A 26278-nucleotide genomic window follows, 5' to 3' on the forward strand; every position below is an offset into this window, starting at 1 on the left:
GTTTCTCTGTGTTCTGATTACACTCTGAACTCCCTTGTAGCGAGCTGGCTTCTCTCCACCCACTTCTTACCAAGAACTCCTTAACTTGAGGGTGAATAACTTAAAGCTTGATCCTACAGAGTCACCTGAAAAGTGATCTGAGTATTGATTGAACTGAAAGAACAAATTACCTACTGCAGGCGGTGGGAAGCATATGGAAATTATATTAGAACTTCAGCAAAGTGCACAGCTGCATAATACAGAAGCCGCCACTCAGATTGACAGGCAAATAAGCCAGCTTGTGGAAGGGGCCTCTGGGTGGCAGCTCTGGGCTTTTGGGTGTTGGACAACTATAGGCAAAACTGAAATGGAACAGGGGCAGAAAATAGCACACTTTTACTCTACGCAACTGTTGCTTTCGCCTGGTGAGTGCAGATTTAAGATATTATTTAAAACATACTTTCTATATTGTAAAACAAGTTAAGAAATCTGTTATGCTTTGAGGGAAATTATAGCACGAGCATTTCTTAGCAGTTCTTAGGTGATATGATTTTGTTTCTGCTTGATTTCACATTAAACTTGGCTATGTGAACAGAGAAATACATTATTTGTATTGTCTTGTGTGTCCTTTTTCTTAAAATTGTCCTTTTGTTTAAATCGTGCTTCTCTTCAACCTGAATCAATATTGTTTTAGGCTAATCATGTGTGGAATAGATAATGAAGGAACACAGTGTGACAGAATACATGTAAACATTACATTTAGTCCGACTTTGTGTCACTTCTCCATGGCTTCATGTTTTGCCGCCTTATCTAAGGAATATACGAATATAGCACAGTGTATGTGAAAAGAGCTTTGTGTGAGAATTCCTGGCCAGCTGAAGGGTCAGGGCCTGTGTGTTATCTGACTTGCCAGCAAGACTCACTGGTGTGTCCTCTTATTTCAAACCTAAAATGTGGGGGGGAAAAGTACATCTTTACATATTAAAAAGTGTTTTGATTCCAGCAGTTCCCTTTTTATAGTTTATGTGTGTTATTCCTGGCAAAGGATTGTTTAAACTTCTTTTGAGAAGTAGCATGTAAACTTCTTTTGTTTCTTTTTTGTCTTGTTTGCTTATATTTCATTGTAGAAACTTTGGACACATTTTTTTAAAAATCATCTTAAAATAATACTGAGCAGTTTTTATTTCAGGGCAAATATTTTAAAAATTAGTAGGCTTCTGTTTTAGGGGGAAAAAACCCCTCAGAGTTTAACCTGTGCTTTAATTCCTAGTTTAGTTATACTTATAATCCTATTTTAAATGTGCTCTGGTTAAAAAAAAATCAGAGCCTATCAGGAGTATTCCTAGAAATGTTAATAGAAATGTTTTTCTTCTCCAAAAACTGAAAATTCAGTATTACAATTTTATTAAGTACCAAAATATTATTGCTGCTGTTGACTTTGTTTAAAGAAAAGGACCTTAATTAATAAGGTGACTGTAATGGATGTTACCGATTGAGATGAAGTGAAAACTGTATCTTCCACACTACTGATTTGATAAAATATAGAGGTCTGTGGTGTCACTGTGAGTTTTACAGTACTGTAAACTTTTAAAAGAGCAGCTGGGCTGTGTAATACAAATTTTGTATACTCATTTTGAAAATAAAGTTTACTAGATTAGCTTCCTTATATTTCGAGATTTATACCTTCTCTTTGCTAAAGTAAGTTAATATGCTGAAAAAATATTTTGGAGTAATTGTGAAGCTATAAAATTTTACAATAAAGGGAGAAAAGCTTTTAAGGAACAATGAATGTGCTTTCAGTTGTAAGGCAATTTTGAAACATTACTTAGCTCTTCTTTTGCAAAGATTTATGGAAGTCTACCAACTGCTGCAGAACTAAGTAATAGTCTTGCATTTCATAAAAAAACTGTATAAGAAGGATAATTACTTTAGAACTATTTTCATGATTTGGTACAAGCTTCCTTCAACAATTGCGAAATGTGACTGACAAATCGTTTTCTAAGAGAACAAGTTCATTATGTTCTTCTCACCTGTTACAGTCATTCTTTCTTGCCCACATACAGTTCCTAGCTCTTTATGACTGCTACAGGAAGGGGAAAACCTTTTTTTCAGGAGAGAAAATGAAGTTTTCATTTGCATGTACCTTTTGAGCTTTTAAAAATTAGGTTCTTATCAAAATCACCCGAAGTGTTTTTTATAAGGTCTTTTGTGATAATCTAAATATAAATAGTCAAGAAAAGACATACAAGTTATTTTTTTTTTCTTAATATATCTCAGTAAATAAAGTTAAAGCATGGCTGAGGATTCATGAAAGGCTCTGCCAAGAGATCAGCCTTTTGAAAATTTCTTCCTTTGGTATCAAGATTGGGGAAAAAAAAAAAAAAAGGTTGCCCCTTACCTATTCCCCCAAAACCAATCCAGACACCAGAAATTAAAGGGAATTTATTATTTTCATTATTTCTCTTGGTTATAAAGTCTAAGCACAACTCAGGAAGTTACTATGCTATGGGGTAGGGCTACAAAATGGGGTTCTCTCTAATGAAAGTACATAAATTGTAACTAGCAAAAGATAAAAAGATCTACCACTTAGTTTTCCTAACGTTTAATCTTAAACCACTATCTTCTGTCTTTTCTGTTCATATTTACTTATTGATTGGTTGTTGAGATGAAGGCATTTTTTAAAAACCAAAATATATATATATATATTATCTTATATAAAACTAATTTCCACAGAAGTTTAGCTTATATATTAGATTAATAGGAATCAGTGGATATATGTTCACAAATTATTATATGGTGATCTCTCTTACTTATATATAAAACATATACACATCTATTCACATGCAAACATAAATACTCACCTTGTGCTTATGCCTCTAACATCTTGACGCAATATCTTTCCCTCTTAATCCCATAATTATTTTCAAAGAAAGTGGTGGACTAATGGGTACAAAACTACACAATACACCCTAAGTGATCATTGTGCAGTAAGTGCATGTGTAGAACCAACACACTGTACACCACAAATATATACAAGTAAATGTGAAAATATTTTGAATAGAAAAAAGAAATGAACAGATTAAATAAAATGAAAGGAAGGAGGCCTTCTGACAAGCATTCTAAACCAGAAAAAAAGGGCTTCACCAATGATGTTGCTTTTCACTCATTGCTTTTCATATGTATTTGTTCCCATATTGTAATTATTGGTAATTGTCCTTTTCATATACACCAGATTGGGGTGTGTGTATGTGTGTGTGTGTGTTTGGACTTATGAGCTCACAGAGTGACATAGTGTGGACATATGCTAGGGTTATGACACTCTGATTTACTTCTTTAATTCTCATGGTCACTAAATTTCAGGTTCTTCCTGTATCCTTGTAGCAGTAGACATCTGTTGTGATGAACCTGTGCTTTCTCTGTTAAGAATGAATATCAGGGCCGAGCCCGTGGCGCACTCGGTAGAGTGCTGCGCTGGGAGCGCGGTGATGCTCCCGCCGCGTGTTCGGATCCTATATAGGAATGGCCGGTGCACTCACTGGTTGAGTGCCGGTCACGGAAAAAAAAAAAAACGACAAAAAAAAAAAAAAAAAGAAAGAATGAATATCATATCAGCTGTAATCTTGTTTCATTTGCATAGATCAATTTATTTTAAAGATGACTTAGTCCATCAAAATATAGGGCAGAATCTATTGTATTCGATTCTATCTTCCCAGACAAATTATGGGTCCTTAGAAGACTTTCCTAGAGAATGGCAGTATAATTTTACTATTCTCCTTACTGGGGAGGAGAGTATAGAGCTTGTCCATTTTTCTAGACACTTTGGTCTTTTTGGACTCACATATTTCTTAAATTATAAAATCTTAGGAATTTTCTTTTCAAATATTCCTTCTTTTAACATTAGCTCTAATCTTTTTTTCTAGAACTTCCTAGTAGATGTATGTTAAAGTTTCACAATATATCATACATATTTCTTAAATTCTCTTTCACACTACTTTATGTAACTGGCTCTGGTGCACTTTTTTTGACTTTGTCCATTCCAGAATTTTTTGACTGTATTTGTTTCCTCTGGGAATTTTAATTGTTTCTTTCTTTAGGCACGGTGTGGTCTGCACCACGCTCAGCCAGTGAGCGCACCAGCCATCCCTATATAGGATCCGAACCCGCCGCCTCAGTGCTAACAGCGCCGCACTCTCCCGAGTGAGCCACGGGGCGGACCCTTAATTGTTTCTTTTATCATAGCGACTTTTATTGTATCACTTCTACTTAATTTGTTGCACATTGAATAGGTGTTATTTCTTTGTCTCTTCAAGGATCCTAACATGCTTATTTTAAATCATTCTGAAATTGCCCCATTATTTTGATGTCTTTTGGAATGACTTTATTGACTGCTTTTTAATTTTGCTGGTGCCCTTTTATATTATTTTCTCATGTCTTGGAATTTTGGTTTTCAGAATCAACTATATGGAGAGAGGTTTTTTTAGTCCTCTCTCTCTCTCTCTCATTGCTAGCCATCCCCCTCTCCCACTCCCATGGTCTTAGAGTTGGCTCTGCACCCCCCTTGTTCCCAGCCTAGAATTTCTAATAAAGAGAACAGTACAGATCTAGTCACTAAGTCAAAAAGTGGTTTGGCCCAGATTCTGACTGCAGGTTTATAGCTGCTTGCCCTGGCCTCCTTAAGAAAACAGCTCTATGTAACTCATGGCTCTGGGGGTGCGGGAGTGGTAGTCAGTTATTCATCTTTCTGTTATCTTACCCTCAGGGTTCAATCACTATACCTGACACTGGTTGCTCCCTGTGGGGCAAGTGTGGCATCCCAGTTACCTTGCAGATACGAGAAATTGCTTGCTTCTCATTCCAGGCATCAGCTGATCCAATGCACCTCACTTTGTGTTTATACTCTATCTCAGGTCTCTTTATCTTGTTTTTGAGTATGTTTTTCTTTTACATTATCTATTCAAAAAATATATATTATTGTTGTATGTTGGAAGCAAAGTCAAGGGGCTCAAACCATATTCTTGCTGTGCAATGTTGACAAGAATTCCCTAAATCATGGGCTCAGAATCAGAAAACTTGTGTTCAAATTCTGACTCACTTATGAACTGTGTTACTTTAGACAAAGCCTTTTATTTCTGAAAAGCCTCAATTTCTTCACAGGAAATATATTAATAGTAATGCATATTTCACAGGGTTGTTGTAAACATTGAATGGGATAACGTGTGGAAAGCAATTATCCCAGTGCTTAATCATATGAAGTGTGCAATTCTAGGGGTAGGGGAAAAGTAACCAATACCAAAACAAAACTAGATGCTACCAATTATGTATTGAATAAACGGCAATTGGAGTATCAGATATAGACTTGCCTCTTGTATTCTGAATGAATGCAACATGATCATATTTTATATCTAAAGCAAATTTCTAAAGATGAATGTCAAGTGTATGAGTTTCCATGTCTAAAAGGAGGGTCAATGTTCTGTCATCCTATTTATGTAACTTGGTAAGTGTGAGTGAATGTAATTTGGAGAATCTCAGTAAAATAGGAAGCACTCTTTAAAATGATTCATTAGGCATAGTTATTCTAAATCCGTGTCCCTTAAGACAAGTAGAAGAGAATAAGTGGCATAAAAACCCAGGGATAGGTTTCTGTAACAGGGGAAAAGGGGGGAAGGGGTCTTCTGTAAATGGACAGATGGTCACATGTTTTATAGATCTGTAACTAACTTGTCATATTAGTATCTTTTAAAAACATTGGTTTGGATGGTCCAGAATTCAAATTTGTTGTATCAGCAGAGGGTATGTTTAGCTGGGTGGGAAATCAGATTCTGAAAATGAGAAGAAAGATGAGGGTGAAGATGAAGAAGCATCATTAGCAAATTGGAATTAGTCTTAGAGATTGAAAATAGAGACAATTTTCTAAGTAGCTATTGTCAATATGTTTTTGAGTAGAACATTTACAAAATAAACATTTTATTTTCTTTTCTCACCACTGGGTTTCCTCCCACCAGGTTAGCCTCTATCTTTCATTTCCACTTATAGAAAGAAGCATTTTCTGTTCATTTCTTAGCTATCATAAGCTGCTGTACTTCTTCCTGGGCTGCCTTTTCTTCTTTTACTGTCCTCCCTTGTTCATCTCATCCATCACCATGTCTTCAGATACCAACACACACCGATCTCTAACCCATTTCTTGCTCCCAAACATTAAACTAATATATCCTATTAGCCACAGGCATTTCCTCCTACTCAGCATGTACAAATCTGAATCACCATGTCCCTGCCAGAAATTTTTATCCATCTCAGTTCATCATCTACCTGGTTGCTCAAACAGAAACAGGACATGAACTCTGCCTTCTCTCTCTCTGTCCTCAGACATTTAAACTTTATGAAATACTAATTCTATTTATAACCATTTCTCTCTCTAATCATTTCTCCAACCACATGCACACATTTCTATCATCTGACTGACATTGTGCTGAGCCACCTCAGGGTTGTATCACTTGAGGACAAGGAAGCTGGAGTATGTATCCAAAACTCCTATCTGTCACTGGTTGAGGGTCACTCCTGCAGCTGTTAACTCTAGAATCCCAGCCTACCTCAAGGCAACCCTAGCATGTTCTTGGCTAGAGAACACCCTCAGGCAGAGAGTGGCAGGTACTTGCAGTAAAACATTCTCAATGTGTAAGGGAGATGTGAGTGCCAGGGCATGTGTGAACACCAAGAGCATCTGCTCTGTACATTTAAGAGACATTTAAGTTGTTTCCAGGTATTTGTTATTTCAAGCAATGCTGCAAAGAACTCAATTGTATATATGTCCCCTTATGAAGAATGCATTGAATTTTTCTTAGGATATATATCCAAAAGTAGAATTTCTGTTTTATGAGATATCTGTGGTCTCAATCTCACTCCTCTCCAAATTCATCTCCAAAATAGTAAAAGTACTCCCCACGGGTGCTGTACAAATTTCCACTTCCATCAGCAGTTACTAGAGTACCCTCTTGCCCACATCCTCTCCATCCCTTAATTTTGCCCAACGTTTTAAATGTTATTTGCTGGGAAAAATGATATTTTAATTTGCATTTTCAAAATTCCTAATGAACCTGTAAAGATTTCTAATGAATCTCTGAAACTAGGTGAGCAATGGAGACCTTAGCTATGTAGAGTATGCAGTACTCTGTTCATTTTTTGATGTGAATACATCTTTATTTATTAAACATTCAAGTGTCCTCTTCAGTTAATTGCTTCCTTATAACTTTGCCAATTTTTTATTGGGTTGTTTATCTTTTACTGACTTTTTGGCATTCATTGTATATTCTGGGTGTTGACACTTTGTTACATATGCTTCAAACAATTTCTCCCAGGCTGCCCCTTGTTTTTAAACTTTTATTATGTTTTTCTTAAGAAGGTTTTAAAATTTAATAATTTTTGAATATATAACATGTTTATAATGTTGAAACCACACAAGCATAGAAATCTATAGAGCAAAAAATGTCTCCCTCCCATCCTTGTCTCCCAGCCCTTCCACTCCCTGCCCACTGCAATATAGGCAGTTTCCCAGGGTGTCTTTTTGACACAAAGCAAATAAAAACATAGAATCTGATCCACTCCCCAATTCTATACAGTGTTTTAAATGCTGTTTTTATCATGGAATGTGCTGTGGAGATATTTGAAGATGTATAAGAAAATGTGCTACATACTATGAGGGATGAAACACGAATATGAAACACAGCCTACCCACTGAAAGCTTAGTCTCAAGTATGATGTTGTTATAAAACACTATGGGTATTCAGAAGGGAGATATTTCTTTCCAACTGAAGGAAATGACATTCTACAGAACAGATGAGAATGATACATCAAGGAAATACAATTTATTCCTACACCTCACTTTTTTATATCCAGCATCTTAAATCCAGTTTTCTATAGCTGCAGACAAGTTAGCAAATTTATAATTGAAGAAAATGTATATTAAGGGCTTACTGTATATCCCAGTGTGATAGGTATTAGGGATGGAAAAGCAAACAAGGCAGATGATCTCTGATTTTGTGGAAGGTAGAAGCTGAGAGTTAAACAGATGCAGTGTGACAATAAAAGGGCATCATAGGAGGTAGAGCATATTGATTGGGTGCCTGAGTTTCAGGCTGAGGCATGTTCAAGGAGGGGAGAGATAACCAGGTGGGGAATGTTCCAGACAGAAGAGCTTTCAGGGCTGAGTCAGTACTTATCTCTGTAGCTTCTTCTCAGCCATTTGCTACCCTTTGTGTTCTATACTCCATCCAATTTGAACTTTTTGCAGTTTCTCAAACTCATCACACTCTCATTTTCTATGTTTAAAATAATACCGCATAATTATATAATTTTATATATCCACTTAATAAATATATACTGAGCGGCTACAATATTTAGTCATTATTCTATGTCATAGGGATACAGACATTTAAAAAAATCTCCCATCAAGCAGCCTATATTCTAGAATGGAGAAGTAGGTATTAGACAAACTACCAAGTAAATATGTGATGTAATATTAGGAAGTAATAAGTACTAAGAAGAAAAAATAAAGGATAGAGGTGCTGTTTTTACATAAACTAGTCAGGGTAGGTCTGTTATGTTAAAAAATGAAGAGTCCTTTGAAAACAAAATATTGAGATCTTCTTTAGGCAGAACTTGCAATTGCATTGTAAGCCTGGAGTATTGTTTTGTTTTGTTTTTTTCCAAACTAAAAAAGACACATTATATTCAGGAAAACAATGATAAAAATTATCATTGACTATTCATCAGAAACAATGGAAGACAGTAAACAATGGAATGATATTGTTAAATGCTGAAAGGAAAAAAAAAAGTCCACCTAAAATTTAAAGCCAATACAAAATATCTCTTAAAAGAAATTGGCTAAAGGACACAAAGAATGATTATATATTGTACTGATGAATAAGCTATCTATCCTGATTTGACTATCACATATTGTACACAACTATTGATAGTCAATTTTTTACCCCACAAATACATATAATCAATTATGCTCCAAAAAAAAAAAAGTATTCCAAACATCATTAAAAATTAAGGTAAAATAAAAACAACTTTGATTTTAAAAAACTGATAAAATTTTCACCAGCAGACAAAAGCCTGGATTATTGGTTGAAATAGGACAAGGAGAGTTGCTAATTAGAAGGAGGTTCAGAGTCAGAGTCAAAGGAGAGATACCTTTGTAATGAGTTTGGGGCCGTGGTTATAGCTTAAAGAAAAAAATGCACAGAGATTAGATTGTCAAGGTGCTCATGCTGGGAGGAAGAAGGGAATGACGTGCACAGTAGTAGATGTTTAATGACAATGACCTCATTATTCCTTAAGTAAGAAGTCAGAAAAGTTACTGAGGGTGAAGCTTGTTTGGGCTGGCTCAGATTCCTGATGAGGATTATAAAGGTATGGAGTTCTGAAAAATCTCCAGCAGTTATGAGAAGCCCACATCTAGGAGGGAGAAAGGGTTCCATGGGATTGAACCTTCGGTGGGTTTTTTCTAGGTGTGTGTAGTGGAAGGGTACCTAAGCAGGGTAAGAGAAGGTGGTAATGAGATTGTTTAAAATAGCCCGTCAGAAGAGAACTGACTAGGTAACATATGCCTCAGTTCTAGATGATGCCTGACTTTGTAAAGTGGCTGAGAAATGTTTCAGATTATATTTTCAGGAAAGTTTGTTCTTTTTTAATTCAATATTTAAAATTCCAAATTTTTGATTTAGTTGGCTTTTTTTGCTTTTCTTGTGTGGGGTGATTGTGTAGGGTTGTAAATTCACTGTCACAGTTGTGAAGATAGGAAGACAAGTCATAAAAATATTGTGAAGTTAAAACCTTCAGTGAATCCCTATTGCATTGTGCCATTTGTGTTTTCTTTAATATCTGCCAGTCCCTACTGGACTTAGTGATTTTACTTCATGTAATAACTAGGGAAATGGGTATTTCTAAACAAACATACATACAGTTTATAAGTTATTTATTGATATAGTTCATTTAAGATAATATGCACCATTTCTTTTTTTTTTCTTTTTGTGACCAGTAAGGGGATTGCAACCCTTGGCTCAGTGAGCACACCAGCCATCCCTATATAGGATCCGAACCCACGGCGGGCTCCCAGAGCCGCACTCTCCCGAGTGAGCCACGGGGTCGACCCATATGCATCATTTTTTATATTCCATTCATCCGTAGATAATACATCATAGAGCAGTCAGCCCTTCTTGGCATAGTATATTTCTCTTGATAACTTGATTCTAATGTTTTGGATTTTTTTTTTTTCATTTTTTAATGCTTTTTATCTGATATTTGCATATTCTTGTCTCTACTTCCATCTTTTTATCAGGAATGACATCAGATACAGAGAAACTATGGCTAGAGCTGTAAGGATTTTTGCCTTTTGACAGTAATACTTTGACATCTCCTATTTTTTCAAGCCTTTTAGCTTTCATCTTTTTACAGAAAGTATTCTTGGTTTCTGTTAATTCGCTGGTTCTTGGATTACTCCCAAACATATCTTAATTTAAAGTTTTGGTTGTTGCTGTTGTTGTTTACTTGCTTGTAAGCAAGCCCATTCTCTCTAGTCTTTATTTTTGTATGGAACATTGTTATTTATTATTCATTAGTTTGTCTTTCTTTCAAGAGCACAAACTTGTCTTTATGATTTTCTACTGGCCTTTCAGCCGCATTAACTAACTTGTTTTTTTGGCTTCTTTTAGCTTTCTTTCTGGAAGGTGTAGCTGATTTCTACATTCACATCTCATAATTTGTTATTTTGAAGTGTAAGTCTTGCTTGTCTCCAGCTCTCTGCAAAATATTTCTTTCATTACTCTACTTCCATTGCTGTTCCTTGGTGCTTTAAGGTCCTCTTACACTACTCTCCAATGTTGTAACAGTCCTCCCCTCAGCAGAAATTTCACTTCATTTTCTTCAAATATGTCTCTCAACAAAGAAGAGGAAAACATTTTAAATCCTGGAACTAAATATGGTATTCTTTGACATCAGTCTTTTCTGTGTTAAATTTTGATGTCATATAGCCACTGATAATTGGCTTTCCTGTTCTCATCTTCTTAATCAATATTTTCTTGTCAATCAAATACAAATTAGCAAGATTAGATTTCATATGTTCTTGAAGGCAGAATATTACAAAACAATTTAGCAAGATTTTTACAATCAATATTCATTTGTACTATTCACAAACTATAAATTACATAGGGGAAGATGTAAGAGGAATATGGCCCAGATCGTCTAGGTTCAGAGAACTTTAATCAGCACTCAGAATTCTTTTCTTCTGTGTATAGAAGAAATAATCAATGCTTACTACATGTTGTTAACCTTTTAATCACTGCTATGGCTTTAGCAAGTAAATTTAACTATTTATTGTGTGGTTATAAATGACTAGTTATAAACAGAAATTCAGAAAAGCAATGTTGATTTGTGTGTATACACACATACAAAATATATAAAGAGATACATACATATCACACATAATTAAATGTCACATTTCATATTTCATCTACATGAGTTACTGAAATAATTTAGATCAAGACAAAATGAAATCTGCAGCTTGGAAATTCCAGGATGCACCATTAAAAAGAAGGAACCAGAATGTGTACTCCTTGGAATTCTTTTTTTAAAGATTAATTATTAATGAATTATGTGATTTCAAAATAATGTTAATATCTGTAGGAAAATTTGGTTGGATTAGCTCCTTTTAATGCTTTTAAAACCAGGGGATTTTACTTTTTTAATTAAAAAAAAATTTGCATTCATCATAAATTTTGGAGCATCTATCCTCTCCCTGGCACTTGCTAGACACAGGGATATACAAATAAACAAGACAGGGTTGTGATCTTTTCAGTCCACTTCATTTGGTGAAAAGTGTGGCTATTGTTTTTAATGATACTGTACCCCATTTCTTCTTATTTTTGTTCAAATGCAACTATCAATCTACGTTAACTTCTTTGGCATTAGCCTAATTTTATTTTAATTTATTTTTTAATCAAAACATATTGATTGTGCAAATTTATGGGGCACAGAGTTATATTTCAATACAACTATACAGTGTGTAGTGATCAAATCAGGGTAGTTAGGAAATTCACCATTGCAAAAGTTTATCGTTTCCTTGTGATGAGAACATTTTAAGCACCTCTCTTTTAGCCAGTTGATAATATATGGTAAATAATTAATTATAAATGCCTAGCACCCCCATATACCACTAGAACTTATTTTTCCTATCTAGCTGTAATTTTCTGCCCATTAACCAACCTCTCTGTCCCCCTTTCTCCCACCTCTTTCCAGCTTTCAGTAACCACAGTTCTACTCTCTATTTCTATAAGTTTGACTTATTTTATTTTATTTTCTTAACTCCCACATATGAGTGAGAACATATGTGGTATTTATTATTTTGTGCCTGACTTATTTCCCTTAACATAATGTCTTCCAGACTCATCCATGTTGCCAAAAATGACAGGATTTCATTTTTTTCATGGCTGAGTAGTACTCCATTGTGTATATATACCATATTTTCTTTATTCATTCATCTATGGACTTCGAGGCTTGTTCCATATCTTGGCTATTGTAAATAGTGCTGCAGTGAACATGGGAGTGCAGCTATCTCTTTGGTATGCTAATTTCCTTTCCTTGGCATAAATCCCCAGCAGTGCAGTTGCTGGATCATGTAGTAGTTCATATTTAGTTTTTCTGAGGAAACTTCATACAGTTTTCTACTATGGCTGTACTGATTTACATTTCCACCAACAGTGCATAAGAGGTCCCCTTTCTCTGCATCCTTGCCAACATTTGTTATTTTTTGTCTTTTTGATAATAGCCATTCTAACTGGGGTGAAATGATATCTCATTGTGGTTTTGATTTACATTTCCCTGATGATTAGTGATGTTGAGCCTTTTTTCATGTACCTGTTGGCCAGGTTTGTATGTCTTCCTTTGAAAAATGTCTTTTCAGCTCCTTTGCCCTTTTTTTAACTGGGTGACATTTTTTTACTGTTGTTTGATTTCTCTGTATATTCTGGGTATTAACCCCTTGTCAGATGAATAGTTTGCAAATATTTTCTCCCATCCTACTGGTTTCCTCTTCAGTCAATTACTGTTTTCTTTGCTGTGCAGAAGGTTTTCAGTTTGATGTAATCCCATTTGTCTATTATTGCCTAGTGTTCTGTGCTTTAGAAGTCTTCTCCATGAAATTTTGTCTTGACCAATGTCCTGGAGTGTTTCCACTATGATTTTTTTTTCTTTTTCTAGTAGTTTTATAGTTTCAAGTGTTACATTGATGTCTTTCATCCATTTTGGGTTTATTTTAGTAAATCTTGAGAGATATGGGCCTAGGTTCGTTCTTCTGCATACAGATACCCAGTTTTCCCAGCACCATTTATTGAAGAGGCTGTCCTTCCCTCAATGTATATTCTCAGCACCTTAGCCAAAGATGAGTTGGCTTTTAATATGTGGGTTTATATCTGGGTCCTCTATTCTGTTCCTTTTGTCCATGTGTCTGTTTTGGTGCCAGTACCATGCTGTTTTGGTAACTAGAACTTTGTAGCATATTTTGAAGTCATGTAGTATAATGCCTCCAACTTTATTCCTTTTGCTTAGGATTGCTTTGGCTACTTGGGGTCTTTTGTTGTTCCATATGAATTTTAGGATTGTTTTTTCTATTTCTGTGAAGACTGTCACTGTTATTTTGATAGGACTTGCACTGAATCTGTAGATTGCTTTGGAGAGTGTAGTCACTTTCACAATATTAATTCATCTAATCCATGAACATGGAATGTATTTCCATTTTTTTGTGTCTTCATCAGTGTTTTATAGTTTCCATTGTAGAGATCTTTCACCTCCTTGGTAAATTTGTTCCTAGGTATTTTATTTTTTGGTAGCTGTTGTAAATGGGATTGCTTTCTTGATTTCTGTTTCTGCTAGTTTCTTGTTGGTATATGGAAATGCTACCAATTTTTGTGCATTGATTTTTGTATTTCACTACTTTAACTGAATTTGTTTATTAGCTCTAAGAGTTTTTTGGTGGAGTCTTTACATTTTTCTATATATAAGACCATATCATCTTTGAACAGGGACGATTTGACTTCTTCCTTTCCAACTTGGGTGCCCTTTATTTCTTTCTCTTGTCTAGTTGCTCTGGCTAGAAATTCCCTTACTATGTTAAATAAGAGTGGTAAGAGTAGGTATCCTTGTCTTGTTCCTATACTTAGAAAAGCTTTCAACTTTTCCACATTCAAGATGATGTTAGCTGTGGGTTTGTCATATATGGCCTCTGTTGTGTCAAGCTACTTTCTTCTACATTTAATTGAAAGTTTTCAACATGAAGGGATGTAGAATTTCATCAAATGTTTTTTCTGTGTCTATTGAGATGATTATATGGTTTTTGTCTTTGGATTTGTTGATGTGGTGTATCACATTTGTTCATTTGTGTATGTTGAACCATCCTTGCATCCCTGGGGTGAATCCCACCTGATCATGGTGTATAATATTTTTGATGTGCTGTTGAATTTGGTTTGCTAATATTTTGTTGAGAATTTTTGCAACTATGTTCATCAAGGATATTGGTCTCCAGTTTTCTTTTTCTGTTGTGCTCTTGTCTAATTTTGGTATCAGGTTGATTCTGGCCTCATAGAATGAGTTTGGAAGAATACTCTCTGCTATGATTTTTTGGAATAGTTAGAGAAGGATTGGTATTAAAAATTCAGTAGAATTCAGCAGTGAAACCATATGGTTCTGGGCTCTTTTTTGTTGGAAGACTGCTGATTACTGATTCAATCTTGTTATTTATCATTGGTCTGTTCAAGTTCTGCTTTAATTTGTTTTTAGAAGAGGAATGCTACATGTTGCCTATCAGCAATCCAGGACTTGTTAAATCTCTAATCACCTTCCAGACTACTCTGATAGGTGCTTTCAGATCTAGAGAGAAGTATCTGATATAAATCCTGCTCACCAGTAGCTGAGTGGCATTAGGGAGGGTTTCCTAAGAAAGCTTCTTTAATCATTTTTAGAAAAAAGTAGAATATAAATAGACTCATTCAGAGTATAAAGTGTTAATACATACATGTTACAGAAGTACAAAGCAAGGCAAGAACATTCTGAGTGAATTAATAAATTTAAAGTCATTGTTGAGATAGTTTATACTTGAAAAGCAATGGGGAATTGTTTGATGGGCACACATGTTAAGGCAACTTACTCAAACTATATTTTAAAAACTGTCTCTTTATGCACTTGTACACACACAAGGGGTTACTTCAGAAAGGTTGTGGAAAAACAGAATTGAAAGATAATACAAATCTTTCCATGAATTTTTTGAAGTACCCTCGTATATGAACATTAATGATATTATTTAATTATTAATCTTCACTGTAATAATTGGCTGGTCAAACATCAGACTTGTGTTATAAGGACACATTAGCTGATGTAGTTGATAAAACTCCAGATTCTTAAAACTTTAAAACTTGTTCAGATCACATTCCAATGCAGTGTGCCTTGGATAGCTTTCCAATCATTGACTCACAGACTCAGGTTTTTCCCATCTTGCAGCTCCAATAACACCAACTCCCACAACTTTGCAGTGTAAGTTCACACATGGGAGGACTTTGTAATCTGAACCTGGACCAGACCCATCCACATTCTGCTCTTCAGGACTCAGCCACATGGCCATACCTTGCTCATGTGAATCTAGGAAATGTCATCTATCATGTCCCCAAGAAGAACCACAACCACTTATTCAGATAACACACTTCTACTGTTATTCCAAAGCTCTGAGCAAGGCACTATGTAGGGTTCACCTATAACCAAGACACACTTTCTGTTCTCAAAGTTCTTAGATAAAAGTTAGGGAGAAGAACTATTCATAAGTAAATGTTAATGCAAGGCCAAATATATAGGTTTTATAATAGAGGGGTAAAGAATCTCACAAATCTCTTACTGGCCTGGAAGAGGCAATATTTGAGCAGAGCTTAATGTATAGGCAGGGACTCATGATCAGGCAGAGATGGAGGGTATGGCATGAAAAGTGACATGACAATAGGAAGCTATAAAATGGCTAGAGAGAGGAGAGTCTATGACTGGTACCGAGATAAAAATGTCTGAAAGATATTTTGGGACCACAACATGACAGGCCTTAAGCACACTATTTATAGTTCAGGAGTCATTTCAAAATATACAGCATATGCTTGAGAAAGAAAGTAATGTTCAGAACAGGAATACTGGAAAGAAACTAGGAATGGGAATAGTGGGAAGCTATTTGAACTAATGCAGTGGGAATGGAAATGAGAGAACAGTTAGACAAATATTTGAAAAAGTAGATTCAAAAACACTTTCACATTGTTTTTGTTGGTGATGAATCCAGAGATTTTATGTTTCTTTGACAGTGTTCTCTATTCTTAATCCTTTGGAATTATTTGAGGAGTTCCAAAGTGCACTTACAGTTGATCTTATTAACTAAGGGACGGTTAAAATCTGCCAGGGCAAGAATTTTTTCTGGTTTCAACAATGACGTCTCTGGAAGCCTTGAACTTGAGAAGTACAGGAGAAGTCTCTTCTGTTGTAGCCACAAATTACCACATTCTGAAAACAATTTTGAACAAGAAATAACATGAGATAGACCATCTCCCCTGCCTCTTCTCTTTTTTAAAGATGTAACTAGGCAAATCCATTTTATCTTGAAGTGCTTTCCCTTTACCATAATTGTATGGCTTTAATCCTCATTTGACACTTTCTTATAGACTTACTGTCAGGGTATAGATAATTTTGAAATTATGCAGAAAGGTAAACAAATTTCAGAATTTGAATGTATCATGAGTCTTTTTGTGTGTGTGTGTCTTTTTCATGACCAGTACTCAGCCAGTGAGTGCACCGGCCATTCCTATATAGGATCCAAACCCACGGCAGGAGCGTTGCCATGCTCCCAGCGCCACACTCTCCCGCATGCGCCACGGGCTCAGCCCTCATGAGTCTTTTTAATTCTGGTAGACTTCATAGAAGGAAAGGTGATAGTGGAATGCTTCTTAAGTGGCACATTCAAGAGAATTTGTTACATAAAAGGCACTCTAGAATAGGGTTTTGAGGGCCACTTTCCCCCATTTTTATGATGCAGGGAAAGTATTTAAGTGTTTAAGGAGTAAAGTAGCCTCTTGTACTCCCATTAGACCTTCTAGCAACAATCTAACAGATGTGAGACATCAAAAAGTGTTTATGCAGAATATGTGAAGCCTGGTTCCCAGGTATTCTGTCCTAAGAATATTTTCCATTAGTTACTGAGAATGTTAGTTCTCCAGGAAAATAGCCCTAACCCTGGATAAGGTCAAAACAAAAGATGCTCACCAATTCCTGCAGAGAAGAGGTAACAAAGTTTAGATGACACCCATGTGTTATAATTGGCATGTAACTTTTAGATCGATACATTACTTTAAATTATTCCAGCTTTCAGGAAAATCATCTTACTTCCATTAAGCATATTATATGCTACGTTTAATTGCTAAGTTTAGAGTGCCAATTGGAAGTACAGTACAGTAGCAGAATTCAAATGAAAGTGCATTAATTGTAATAAAAATTTCATCTAATCACATGATTTCAAATGGATTTCAGTTATAATGGGTGGTATTTATGTGCTTTTGAAATGCTTTAAGATGTAGCTTTCCTTTTAATAATGCATAAATTCTGAAAATATTAAAAAGTGAGGGACAGGACATACTAAAATTGTCTGAGATTACATTTATTAGTTCCTATAGCTTGATGATATTCAGAGAGCAGGGAGAATTTTGATAAAGTGGGAAAAATACCAATTAGTTATCAGAAGATATGGATTTTAGCTAAGTTCCTTTGCTATTGGTCATGAAATTTGTCTGGGTTCTTAGTTTTTAACCATGATAACTACTCTGTACACCTCATAGCATTATTTTGAGGACAAAATTATTCCTTGTTTCAGCATACAGAAGTATTCATTTCGGTTCCCTTCTGAGGTCATTCCAGTATTTTTGTACCACAATGACCTAACTCTGCTGTCATCATTCCCATGCCTAGTAAGTCTTTCTGATCACTTAGAGCTCTATAGAGGAGTCTCAGCCTACTAGTCTCTGTTTTCACCACGTGGGAGAATGATACAGTTTCTGCCTTTCAGTAAAGTAAAATATTAAGGCAGTGACACGGATAAAATAAAGAATAGAGATTTTACCATAAAGTTGGTTGCTGCCTGAGGAATTTATTCCCCAAATTGTAATTCTTATTGAATCATGCCACTCTACTTGAAAGTACCCACTAAAGTTTTTCAGATCTCTTGGTATTTGATTTTGGTACTTGCTTTATGTATCTGAATTTGTGATTTGATGACCAGGCTGAAAATGTGAAATAATTAGGTGTACTTGTTAAAGTTTGTTTGCTGAGTTTGAATTAACCCACAACAGAATACTTACAATTTTTGGGTTTTTTTGTAAGATAAAAATTAACTCCCACTGATTTTTAAATAGAATGCAATTGGGGGGGGAATTGTTTTGTTTGTTTGTTTATTCATTTTGGTATGCCTTATCACTATTTCTTCCAATCGGCAGGACAGTACTACAGAAGGACTAAGTATTTTGGGTGCATAACTTATCATTTGAACAAGGCAGCAAAAATGAAAAAGAAAATGAGTAAAAACAGCTCTGAAGCTAAGTTTGTGTATGTAGTAAGTGGATAAATCTTTTGGTGAGGTACGTTGGGTAGTCACAGGGATTTGCTATGTAAAATAGGTTGAATTTCAGTAAGGCATGATTTGAACAGGCTAAAATATTTACGATTAATATAAAACATTTCCCAAATTAAGAATTGTGTGGCACACATTAAAATAAAAATAATTAAACTTCGTCAAGTATCTTGAAAATTATAAAGGATTTGGTGAGTCATCAGTGAAAATATTAATTAGGATGAATATATGAGTTTGTGGTTTGTTTGGTTTATTTTTCCATTTTATTTTTTTTACAAACCCTTTAAGTGATAGGATGTATTTTCTGGTTGCTTTACAAGGGCAGAATTTTTATTCATCTGCACTTTTTTTTTTCCCAAAGAGGGAGGCCTGAAGTGTTCTGACATGTATAGGAAGGATTAAACATTTTAGCTACTCTTATAATTTTTCCCTTGCTTGTCAAAAACAATAATATTGCATCATTCAGAAATGGTTATAATAATGGTGACACTTCATAGATAAGAACAAGTTTATTACTCATGGGAAATTTACAAATGACTATTGACTCTCTCAGATCTCTAAAACAAAGCAAAATTAATTTTTGATCCTGCAGACTTCAGGTAACTCTCTCCAGCTTAATAAGCGTCAGGAAGAGGATGAACTCAATGGCAGGAAATACAATCCAGCAGTGAAATTTGTTCAATTATAGAGGAAAGTTCCAGCGGAAATGGTGGAAATACTGGCACTCTATATAAGTGAAACCCAGCTGGACAAAGTGCCAAACTACATTCAGTGAAGATTTAATACTGCTCTGAAAAGGGATGCTTCCTTGATAATTATATAACGAGTAGATTACTAAACTGAAACTTGACTTTTAAGTAAGTTAGGTGAAACAAGAGGTAAAGAAAGTTGGACATATTATACAATAAAGGGAATAACTTTCTTCTTAGCAGATTTGCTTGCATGTGAACATGTACCAAATTCTGTAATACCCATAAGACTCCCTAGCTGCTTTAACACTGAGGATGTAGTAAATGTTCAGCAAATAACATGTTAGTTAAATTGAATTCTAAACGCATATGCTGTGCAACCTGAAATTATGTTAGAAAACGGACATGTGTGGCTTAGTGAAACACGTTAATCATAGTGCAAAGTCTTAAATAGATCTGATGACTTAAAATATAGATATATCTTTAAATCAGCAGAAATGCAGAACATGGCAGGTTAGAAAGGATGGATTGGTAACTTAGATTTGATTATGGCAAGATTAACTAAGCAGCTGTTGAGATTGGATAATGATATGTGAGTTTCTCATCACCCTGTAACATGTTTCCACTAATACAGATTAAGAATGTCTGGATGAACTATAATTATCTTTGCGGTTTCTGCATAATATGATTAGGTTTTGCTAATGCAAAGTATTTTATTAAATGGAAAATGATTTTTAAAAAGTTATAGAAGTGGCCACAAGAACAAATCAACTAAGGACAGAAACATTGGCTCTCATAATAGTGATGTGAAAAAAATTACTTATATCTATTTGTTATATAGAGTTTTCAACATTCAAACTCTTGTTTATGTGGCAGACACATGAAGGATGGTTTCAATTATGCTGACCCTCTTGCTGGAGTTTGTGCACCAGGTGTCCAGACCACAAAATGGAAAATGCAATCTGTCTTACATAAATGCGGCTCTGAGATCAGCTTGTCTTTTAAGTGCCTGATTGCTATTGAATTACAAGGAATTTCTCTTTAAACAGAGCAGCCCAACAACAACAATAACAAAACAATAAAGAACCCGTTTTAAAGTCTCATTATCTATACTAGTACACGGAAAGAATGTGATATATCTGATATCTTTATATAACCAGGTTTATTAAGTGGTTGTCATTATATATTGTTTAAATACTATCTTAAAATATCTGATGAGAATGTTTCTGTTGATCAATATAAGCTAACTAAAACTATAAATGCAAGGCCTTAATTTCCATTCTTGTGGTGTTTCTTTAGAAAGATTTTAAAACAATTGTGATGTGACAGAAGGAATGTTAAAGCTGAACTGAACAAATGAGAATGCAAATTCCAGCTCTGAAGAGTTGCGGCAGGCTATCTCTAGGCAAGTTTCTTACCTTCTCTGAGACTCCATTTATCCATCGGTAAAATGGGGCTAAGGTTCCTACCCCAGTGGGCTATTGAGATAATTAAATGAGGTCATTTACGTGAACAATCATCTTAGAATATGTTTATGGAATCTGATTTTGAAAAATAATTCACAAGAAATGTGTCACAATAAGTTTTCTCTTTTTCATCTCAAAGGAAAGAATATGAAATAAATTAAATGATATTTTTGAGAAATGTACTATGTTTGAGACCGTCTTTTATTTATAATATTGTGAATTTATCTTTATTTACAAAATAATTGTTTTCTCTTCTTTCCATCTCCTTTAAGTGAATTATTTAGCCCTCTCTTTATCTTTTTAGTAGGTAAATATTTTAAAATATTTATATTATAAAAGTATTTCTCAGTTATCTTTCTTTCTTCAGCCTTTTTATTGAATATTTAAAATCTTTTTCTCTTTCATTCTCATATTTCAGACCTAGTATGTTTGCTTTCATTTCATTAATTATATTTTAATAACTTGGCAGCTGGGCCTGTTTTGCAAATGTACGCAGCAGTCCCAGGTACTACAGTACAGTCTTCATTCACTTCCTTGCCCTAACTTTCTGTAGTAAAGACTGGCTTAGGTATGGAGGTAATTAACAAGGCTCAGATATTTATATCACTAGGGTCTTTCTTTCCCTCTGTGTTATTAAATATAAGGCAGAATATGACCCTGCCTATTAGCAAACAGTCAAGACCTTCATTCTCCCACCTTCACCATCAAATCCCTTTCTATACCTCCGTGGAAAATATATCCATAAGATGGTGGTTAGAAAAAGTGTGAGAGCCAAACGGTAGCATAAATTTTGTCATTGACCCTTCCTACCATAATCCCACAACCATTTTATTTCCTGTTGGAGATTACAGTAATGTAGACCTAATACCAATATTTGTTTTCTATAATCCACACTTATTTGGTACAATTCATGATAAGGATAAGTTAGGTAAGGTGATAAAAAGGAAAAGAAGACCCATATCCTACATATGAGTATTTTATTTTATGGTCAGCAATACATATGAACTACAGAAAGTGAGAAATGAGCAAATGGCCGGCATATTGCAAACTATTATCAAAAGTGAAGAGCAATTAGAATTTTCAGTAAGGTTCTAGTCATATTTAATCTATTAAGATTAAACATTTATTTTGAAGTAAATTATTTTACCTTTTTAAAATACATTAGTGTTGAATAGTAAATTAAAATAAACTTCAATAGATTTCTTTTTGTTACCAATATGTACATACGTTTACAGTGTAGTGCTATTTAGTGAATTATTATCCTTATCCAAAGAGCTGTTGTTCTGTGAACCGATTGCCCTTACCTGTGGTGTAAATAAAGTTGGTAAGTATCAAAAAGCTGAGACGATCAGAATTTGATTGGGCTAATAAAAGAACTGCTGAAGGAGAAATTTTTATTATAGTTTTAAATCACATTTAATGAGCAGCATTTGTTGTTGATGCTTTCATACTTAATAATGATTATTATTATTATACTAATTTAGACTTTGGGAAACTCAGGCTGAGAAATATAGAATGCCTTGCTCAAATTCAGTTTTTCAAGTCCATTTCTCTTTGTAAGTATGCTCTGAGAGGGAGGAGATGTCTAAGAAAACTTATCCTTTTTAAAATTTGAGACCTACCAGCAACTTGTATTCCCTTAAGTGTTTTTTCTCTGACACTGAAGAATTTACACTTATTGATTTTTTTTTAATTAGACTTATTCTTAGGAAATATTGCTTGAAAATAAAGCTGAATTATTATTTTCATAGAAACAACGTGAAATAACTTTAGGTATATAAGTTCACTATTTTTATAGTTCTCTTATTCTTTTAAACTGCAGCATGATAATTTAATTCATAGTGTGGACATATCATAATATATTAAAACATTCCCCTATTGTTGGATGTTTATGTTGTTTCCTTTAAGTTATTATGTCAAACAGCTCTGTAATAAACACCACTGCATATGCCTTCTTTTGTAGAAGTGGAATTGCCAGTTCAAAGTTGAATTTTAAAATTGCCTTCAGGACTGACCAGTTAGCTCTCTTGGTTAGATCATAGCCTAACACCAAGGTCAAGGGTTTGCATCCCCACACTGTCCAGCCACCGAAAGACAAAAACAAAAATACTCTCAGTAAAATTGTCCTTCAGCAATTATCTTGACAGTTTATACTTCTATCAACAATGTCTCTTAGTCCCTTCATTAAGAGAAAACGCAAGACTTAGGACAATACGTTTTATAAATCATGTGTATGTTGAAAACAATGTATGTAAATGTGTTGGGTACTAACTTGAACAATGTACACTAAACACAGCTTTGGAGAGAGAAATAAAATTGGGGAGAAGTGGGGAGGGAAACTTTAATTTCCAATACACATGTATTGTTTGAGTCTTTTAAATGAAGATGAGTGTATATATTTCTATGTATTTTACAAATTAAAATTAAAATAGAGACTCGAAGGTGATTATTATGGCAGTATCAAAGTAAACTGTGTGAAAGCATCAAATCTAAGTTTCATCACTACAGTGTGAAAGCATTCTATTTCAGATATGTCTAGGCATATTTTGTGGTCTGAGATTCCTTTTATGCACTAGCATGTGAATTTATTTTTACAGGTACAAATGGTAAAATAATAAAACTATCTTGGTTTCCAGAGCAAATCATTTCCATCTGTACTGCTGGATAAGTGGAGTTCTGACTCAACCACATGAATAGCATTACATGTGTTTTAAAAATCACTATTTGCTGAAAACCTTAAGCAATTTACATGCTCTGCCTATGGTTAGATTTGGTAATAAGAAGCTAGACAGCTAACAGATCTTTCAGCTGTATCTAGAAATAGTGCCAATTGAATTTAAGCTGAATATACAATTTACTTTGGTTGCTTTCCTTCTCCCTAAATTCTGAAGTTCAAAGTTTAACTTGGAATTGTTTTCTCAAGTTTAGCTGTAGCCAAAGTCCATGAAATGGCTTATGTCTGTCAATAGTTGACCTAATAAATTTGTCCTATGTTGACATTTTGTTCCTTTTATACTAGACTGTGTATATAATATGCATATGTTATTTTCAGTGGGCTCTACTTTAAGATGCAATTAGAAAATCATGGGAAATTTTGAAAGTATCTGATGTGTTAGTGTTTCTTTGTAGGGTTTTAGGATAAATCACTTATTCATTAATCAATTCATTATTCTTTATTCATTCTAGAATATCATCAATAATTTATTAATTATTAAATATCTTAGTAGTGTTATCAAGACAAGACTATAGTGAGGTTAGAGGCGTGAAAACAATGAGCTGTATAAAATGTTACAGTTGCTATATGAGAACATTGTACAAACAGCAGTAAAATAATCAAGAAGAATTCCTTCTACCAGTGTCATCATGAAAGGGGTCATTTGCATGGGAAGCTCCATTCCATCAGGTCAGGAAGGGGATTTTTTATGGGCAGGAACGGAGACATAATTCAGACAAGGAGCAGTTGAAAGGAGAAGAAAGCATGACATAACCTGTCTGGTCCATGTGACTTAATAGGGTGTGGTGAGAGATAAGAATGAAGATTAGGCAGTAAAGCAGGGGTGGGATCTTGGGAACCACAAGAAGCTATGTTAAAAGTCCATGGACTTTTTCCTTTAGGCAGTGAAGATCTTTTACAGGGTTTTCATCAGGAGAGGACCTGAGCTATACATTTTAGAAAGAAACCTTTGGCAGCAGTGAATGAATTCAGTAGAGTTTTAGGATAAATCAGCTATTCGTTAATTAATGATATGAGGAATGCACAATAAGAAGCATTAAATGATTAGGTAATATGGAGACATGAAATAAGGCCAAAAGAGGGGGGGGGGATGAAAAGGAGAGGAGTTGATGTAGGATACGTAGGAAATAGTATTGACAAGTCTGGGTCAGTGATAAAATGTGCATGATGTGGAGAATGTGATACTATGTGTTGATTCCCAGAAATCAGTCTTAAGTGCATGGTGATGCTCTTCACCAACAGGAACGGAAGGGGAGGTCTGGGAGTAGAAGTAAGGAATGCTTAGTTGTCTGTGGTTAGCCATGTTTTGTTTGAAGTGTTTATGTGGCAGTCATGTGGAGATACCATGTAGGCTGAATGTGTGGAGTTAGAGGTCAGAATGCAGGACTGGATTAGAGATATAGATTCGTTGGTTATCAGCATTTAATAAACAGAGTGTTACTGTCACTCAAAGCAAAATGTTGAGAGAAGAAAGGATAAAATTAGAAAAATAACATCAAAGAGGAGAAAGAGCCAGTGAAAGAGCTCACCAAGATAATTCATGGGGTGTTTCTAATAGGAATTGTTGGGAAAATAGAATAGTTTGGTCAGGGCCCTTGCCTCGGGTCCAGTTGGGTGTGCTTCAGCATTCTTTGTAAGCAAATTGTGTGTGTGTGTGGAGTTAGTGCTCATGCACACCAATGTATCTTTTTAGTTTTGTTGCTATTCTTGTGTTCTTCAGAGAGAGAGAGAGAGAGAGAGGTAGAGAGTAGTTTGAGTGAAGCAGGCAGGTGGGCGTTTGCCTCGTGCATCTGCCAGCACAGCCATGCTTTCCAACCTATGGCTCCAAGGACCTTTTGGCCGGTTACCTAGCTCATAGACCTGCATGTGTGGAGTCTGGTGACCCAGCCTGGTGTATGAAGGGTTTGTGACCCAGTCTGTGAATGGGTTTGAGGGGTCCGTGGGCTCCAGACCCAGCCTTAGCTCGACAATTGGCCCAGTTGGTGCAAGATTACCGACAGGTAAAAGAGCCCGACAACTGGCATGGTTGTGTAGCTAGACAGGAGTTTACTGGGGATTTTTGTGAGATGAGTTGCATTAACATAGCAGAAGTGGAAATATCCACTCAGTGGCATAATGGAATAAAAAAGGAAGAGTTAAGAAGAACAAGGTCATGTTTTTTTCAGGAGCTTAGCTATGTAAGGGAGGGGAGGATATTAACTAGAAGTATCCACGGGGTAGACAGATATGTCAATTGTCCAGATAAGAGACACGTGAGCATTATTAACAATTTGTGGGAAAGTAGCTGGTAGAAAGTGATGTTGACAATATAGAAGAGATGGGAATTACTTATGTGGCATAGGTATAGCAACTCTCAACACAATGCATCAGAAATGGAGAGAACTGGTATCTTATTATCAAGGAAACTGTGGTTGATAAGGTAGAACTTACAGTATTTGAAAGGATGGCCTGTTAACCATGATTTATATAACAAGTATTTTTAAACCTACATAAGCAAAATGGCCAAACCAGTCTCCTTCTGCTCCACTGTATACAAATATGTTTCTTCCTAGGTACACATTTAATAAATGGCACCACAGTCTGTCTTGTTGCTCCAGCCCAAAACCTGAGTCGTCCTTGATTCTCTTCTTCACAGTTCATTCTCCAGACATCTAAACTGTGTATGCTTCTGTCCATTTCTACTACTGCATTCAAAAAGTATTAATATATTATGCCTGGACTACGG

General features: G+C 35.1%; 1 long non-coding RNA gene across 1 annotated transcript in view; it reads left to right on the plus strand.

Moving 5' to 3' along the window:
* The first annotated feature begins 348 nt into the window (after positions 1 to 348).
* LOC134391665 (uncharacterized) overlaps positions 349 to 26278 on the plus strand; it is an 89672-nt gene continuing 63742 nt past the window's right edge. The window contains exon 1 of the long non-coding RNA XR_010025022.1: positions 349 to 404. This is a non-coding gene — a long non-coding RNA (uncharacterized LOC134391665). The remainder of the gene's footprint in view (positions 405 to 26278) is intronic.

The sequence above is a fragment of the Cynocephalus volans genome, chromosome 1 (genome assembly GCF_027409185.1).
Source record: "Cynocephalus volans isolate mCynVol1 chromosome 1, mCynVol1.pri, whole genome shotgun sequence".
Classification (NCBI taxonomy): Eukaryota; Metazoa; Chordata; class Mammalia; order Dermoptera; family Cynocephalidae; genus Cynocephalus; species Cynocephalus volans.